Genomic DNA, 6,360 nt, shown 5'->3' on the forward strand with positions numbered 1-6,360 from the left:
AAGAGATTCAGATGGCGTTCCTATTTTTATCACAGTCATCTAGAAATGTTAATCGTGCCTAAGAAGTAGCCTGAAAAATGTACCTTTTGATTGTAATTCATCATGAAAAATAACAGTTCCCTTCTTGGTGTGTAAGGGTGCCTAGGCACTCCTGCAAATACAGCCTTATAGCTAGCTGTACATCCGCTGTGTGAAATGAAAGTCACAGCTGACCCTAACTGCTAGTCTCAGGAGATTTGAAGTGCAATGTATTCTCCTTGCTTGGAAGCTCTAACATGTAAAGACAAAGCCCATTCTTTACCAAGATGGCCGCCTCCACACAAAGACACAATGCAGAGCAAGGCATGGTTACATCATCTGCAGGGAGACCATAGACAATACTGGTGACTCCTTTGCCTTCTGCCTGCTTTTATTGAGCTCAGCTCCCAGAGTTCAGCTCCTGTTGTTGCTCCTGTTGTTGCAAGGAGGAAAATCCCTTTTGAGCTGGTGGATTTATATATTGTAATACTTTAAGATACAAATTCAGGACTATTTAAAAGATGTTCTAGATTATACCTTTTATTGAGATACCTTGAAATAAATCACTAAATATGTTCATAAATCACACATTTATATTAAAACACATTAGGAAAATCAATGACATTTTTTATTGACGTAGAACAAGTCCTGCATTATTACAACAACCAAGGAATCTGCTATGTATACAATTATTAGGTTGTTTACAGTTAAACATAATGATGTCCTCCAATTATTCAAATGTATTTCATAAAACCTGCCTGATACAATATATTTAGAGAGTGTAATTAAAAGGTAAATACAATTATGCCAACCCAGGTGGTGCCTAATTCTGTCTTTAAATACACATATAAAGGACTTATCAATAAAATGAGGTGCTTATCGGCAGTGTTACTTTGGATCATGAGCTGGTATGTAGTGGTACGAAGCTGTGAGTGGTGAGTACATGGGGTTTTTTAATGTTAGGGCTTAATTAAGAGGTTGTATTGGGTTACATGTTAGGATCGGGATTTGATGGTTTAGTTTAAGTTTTAGGATTTAGTTTGGGGAGTGAAGCGTTAGAGGATCAGGTTATATGTTAACGGTTAAGTGCTAAGGCACTGGTTACCCCCCCCCCTCCCCCGAGACTAGACTCTGGATCTGCCCCTGGGTGAACACTTATTTTCTTAAAATGTTTTTATTTGTTTATGATACACAGTGCTGTAGGAAATTTTAGGAAGTTAAATGTCATTCAGTTAGGGATTGCATATGCTGGTGTACATTGCATGAGGGCGGTGTGGGGGGTGGTGACATGGGAAAATACTGTATAAGGCACGGGTGAACCCCCCCCCCTCCCCCGAGACTAGACTCTGGATCTGCCCCTGGGTGAACACTTATTTTCTTAAAATGTTTTTATTTGTTTATGATACACAGTGCTGTAGGAAATTTTAGGAAGTTAAATGTCATTCAGTTAGGGATTGCATATGCTGGTGTACATTGCATGAGGGCGGTGTGGGGGGTGGTGACATGGTAAAATACTGTATAAGGCACGGTTGACCTTTCTTTTTTGTAATTTATTGAAATGTCACAAAATTACATTTGATTCATTTCTATGATGGATGGTGACTCCACATAGGTTGCAGAGCATTGCTGCAAAATAAGGCATGTCTGCAACCTAACCCAAAGCAGCATTATGATGTAAACAGGACACATAGAATACAATTGTTTTCTGTGTTCCCTGGCATTGAGCCTCTGTTGATGTGTGTAGATCAACGCAGGCTCAACCGAACTCGTGTGAAAGAGCCCTAACACTGTATGGCTAAAGAGATTCAGATGGCGTTCCTATTTTTATCACAGTCATCTAGAAATGTTAATCGTGCCTAAGAAGTAGCCTGAAAAATGTACCTTTTGATTGTAATTCATCATGAAAAATAACAGTTCCCTTCTTGGTGTGTAAGGGTGCCTAGGCACTCCTGCAAATACAGCCTTATAGCTAGCTGTACATCCGCTGTGTGAAATGAAAGTCACAGCTGACCCTAACTGCTAGTCTCAGGAGATTTGAAGTGCAATGTATTCTCCTTGCTTGGAAGCTCTAACATGTAAAGACAAAGCCCATTCTTTACCAAGATGGCCGCCTCCACACAAAGACACAATGCAGAGCAAGGCATGGTTACATCATCTGCAGGGAGACCATAGACAATACTGGTGACTCCTTTGCCTTCTGCCTGCTTTTATTGAGCTCAGCTCCCAGAGTTCAGCTCCTGTTGTTGCTCCTGTTGTTGCAAGGAGGAAAATCCCTTTTGAGCTGGTGGATTTATATATTGTAATACTTTAAGATACAAATTCAGGACTATTTAAAAGATGTTCTAGATTATACCTTTTATTGAGATACCTTGAAATAAATCACTAAATATGTTCATAAATCACACATTTATATTAAAACACATTAGGAAAATCAATGACATTTTTTATTGACGTAGAACAAGTCCTGCATTATTACAACAACCAAGGAATCTGCTATGTATACAATTATTAGGTTGTTTACAGTTAAACATAATGATGTCCTCCAATTATTCAAATGTATTTCATAAAACCTGCCTGATACAATATATTTAGAGAGTGTAATTAAAAGGTAAATACAATTATGCCAACCCAGGTGGTGCCTAATTCTGTCTTTAAATACACATATAAAGGACTTATCAATAAAATGAGGTGCTTATCGGCAGTGTTACTTTGGATCATGAGCTGGTATGTAGTGGTACGAAGCTGTGAGTGGTGAGTACATGGGGTTTTTTAATGTTAGGGCTTAATTAAGAGGTTGTATTGGGTTACATGTTAGGATCGGGATTTGATGGTTTAGTTTAAGTTTTAGGATTTAGTTTGGGGAGTGAAGCGTTAGAGGATCAGGTTATATGTTAACGGTTAAGTGCTAAGGCACTGGTTCATTTAGTCAGTGTTGAAGAAGGTTAAGGATTGCTTTTTAGTTAAGGTCACTTTGCAACACAGGAACTCCTCACTAAAGTCCACACTGAAATGCTATTTCCTTCAAGCTGCTGACACCAAACACCAAATAAATTAGTAAAACTTTGGCTATTTTCATTTGCGTTCCTTAAGTCTTTTATTCACAGCCTCTAGATGTATAAGCACATCCTGTACCTATTTTAGTTGCCCTAGTTGGATCTAATTTCTAGCGCTCTCATGAGACAGTGGAGCATCTAAAGTAAGTAAGCAATTAAAAAAAATATAATCACTGTTACAGAACATTATTTAAAATATCCAGGCTTTTGTTAAAATGATATACAATTTCTTATAGCACCATCAATTTAGATAATTCAGCCAGCCTGATAAAGAGCCCCACACACATTGATGATGTATGAAATCATGTTAACAGAACCATTGAACTTGCTTATGTGATGACCCTGGATGTTTTAAGCTTCAAGATTTAGAACCCAATTCCAGCCTCCGATCTAGCGATCTCCAGCTGCTATGCTGAGCGACTTTCCCTCTGCTGTTTAAACACAGTGGGGTTGATTTACTAACCTTATAAACACGCCACGAACAAGTATACACCTCTGTAGTGTGTTCCCTCCCAGCATGCTCTATTGGTGGAATCTAGACACTTTTGTAGTGTGTACACACCCAGCAGGTGTGTTGTGCAAAGCCCTGCATGAATTGCAAGGTGATGTTGTGTAAATTAGCTCTACATTGTGTTGCTTGCGTTGACGAATGCAGGAATGTAAATGCATGAGCTAACCATTTTTGTCTAAACTGTGAAGCAGCATTATATATGCATCATGTGCATGATTTTTCCATATATGGCATTAGTGGAAATATGCTTTTAGAGACTTTTTGGTTGATAAATACGTTTTGCTGTGTAAAAATCACACGCACCTCGTGCGTGTGTTTAGGTTAGTAAATCACCCCCAGTGGCTCACTCGCTTGGCACAGTGGCCATTCAGTAAATGCCTAGTATTTTTCAATGAATACTAGGTGTTCTCTGATTAGACAAGGTGAAGATGTCAAGGCACCACTGTGCGACCAATCAGAAAATGCCCAGTATTCACTGAGAAGAATACTAGCCTTTCACTGCATGGACGCTGTGCTGATCAAGCATCCTGTCGTATTTCAACAGCAGAGGTGAAGCCGCTCAGCACAGCAACAGTATAGGACCCAGAATAGCGCTGTAAGACACTGTAGAAGCTGTGGCTACTACAGTGTTTCACAGGTTAACCCAATGTAAGTATATATACTTACATTGTGCCAAGTGGGACCAGTGTAAGTTTATATAAATTGATATAGCTGGAGTTCAGCTCTAACCTTCCAAACACATGTGAGACAAGAAATACCTAGAATTTTCTATCCTTTCTTAACTTTATAACTAACTTTTAAAAGAATTCAGTTAAAAGAAACCATTCCATGAATTGCATTGGTATTGCCAGGTATTGTAAATCCCAGATGTTCTATCTTTAAAAATTGTTTTTCACTTTTTAAAGTTTTATTTTATAGGTTTTTTTTACTTTTTTTCATTTTACTGTATGCAAGTTTTTTTAATCATGCAAACATTTTGATATTTTATAGCACATTTTCCCCAAGGACCAATCAGTAGAGATCACTGCTGTCTAAATTAGTCAAGAACTCTGCAAGTTTTATCTATTTGGGCATTGTGTCAGTAGCTAAGAAAATTGATGCATGTTCTGTAAGCTCAGAGCAGGTGCAGAGCAACTACATTAGGGAGGGTTAACTAAAAACCTGTGTGGACAAAAGTTGGTGAAGTAAGGCACCACCACCCCCTCCCCCCAAGAAAGAGATAAATAGCTTGGTTCACTACTTATATGGCTATCTTAAGGTTTAAATAAAACTCACTTGTAAGTCATTATTTTGACTGAGAAAAGTCTAGATGCCTGAGCCCTTGTTAAGCAGATCAGTTCATGCATCCATTCCCTTAGATATCCGATATTATTTCTCTATAGTCATCTATGAGACTGGTGTCTAGTGGGAAGACGTAGAGATACAGGTCCTGTGAACCCTTGTAGTGCTATTTCTCTTGACCTGAGACACTATTTTACTGGAGTTGCCCTTCAGTTCTTACAGTTATAGCTGTAAAAAAGTGCTTTGCTAAAATAACCAATTAAATTGTGTAACATAATTATTCTGCTCTGCACTCTTATTAAAAGACAGTTTTCTCCAAAGATATTCAAGCTTTCTGATTAATTCAGCACTCTTAATATTACTCACTGACTGCACTGCAGTCACTAAATTAAACAACTGTAACTCTGTCATCAAACTTAGGAATAGATGAGCCAAGCGGTCAGGGGTAAAAATTATTGCACATATATAATTTATACTACTGAAAATAGGTTGAAGAAATGACACATTTCCACATTCCACTTTTCTAAATAACTGTTATTTATGAGCTTGACTGAAGAGAGAATAATATTTTTGTAATAAATTGTCCATAATTCATCAGCATATGAATGTTGAAATTCCCACTGAAAATTTGCAAGTGCAATAAGTATCTATTATTAACCTGGTCTGGGAGACTGGATGGTTGAGGAGGCTTCCCTTGCACCTTGTGTCTTATGGCCTTTGAGGATGGTGACAGAGGCCAGGCAGACACCGAGTGGCACGAGTGCCAGTGGTTGTGAAACCGTGCAAGTTGAAGGGTAATCCAGAAACAAAGTTGAGACAAGCCGAGGTCAAAATCCAGGAGGTCAGATGCAGTACCGAAGGAAGAGGCAGAAGAGTAATCCAAAAACAGTCCGAGGTCAGAATCCAGGCAAACGGTGATCTAATATTCAAAACAGGAAACAGGATACACAAGACAGAAGCTGATAAGACAATCCAGCAATTTGAGAGACATGCTGGTTCGGTTTATATAGGGAAGTGAGGTAATCAATTACATCACTTCCTGTGCGCCTTTGGCGCGTTTTTCCTGGAACTCGCACCGTGTGCGCGTCGCTTCCCGCGCGCCATACTGCGCGTCTTTCGATGGGAAATGCTCGTTGTGCGCATGCATGTGTTTTTCTTCTTAGCGGGACTTGGCACATGCGTGGAACGGGCATGTTGCTTACAGTATCTTTCTTGAATTCATACCTTACAGAACGAGTCCTGAATTTCAAGAGATTTTTGGATCTTTAGTTAATGCATCCAAATGTGACATTAAGGGAATTTTAGAGTTTGTCTAGTATTTATAAAATATGTCATCACAACTCCTCTCTCTAGACCAGCGGAATAGCAATAGAGATAGGAAGGTGTCACAGACCTACCCGGATCAGAGCTCCGTGTTTGAGGCGTGCCGTCCGTCCATGACGTCATGGCCGACTCCTCCCCTTGGCTGCAGCTCCTCCTCAAAAACACAGCTGAGCC

The sequence above is a fragment of the Nanorana parkeri genome, unplaced genomic scaffold (genome assembly GCF_000935625.1).
Source record: "Nanorana parkeri isolate BGI_ZX_2015 unplaced genomic scaffold, ASM93562v1 scaffold710, whole genome shotgun sequence".
NCBI classification, from domain to species: Eukaryota; Metazoa; Chordata; class Amphibia; order Anura; family Dicroglossidae; genus Nanorana; species Nanorana parkeri.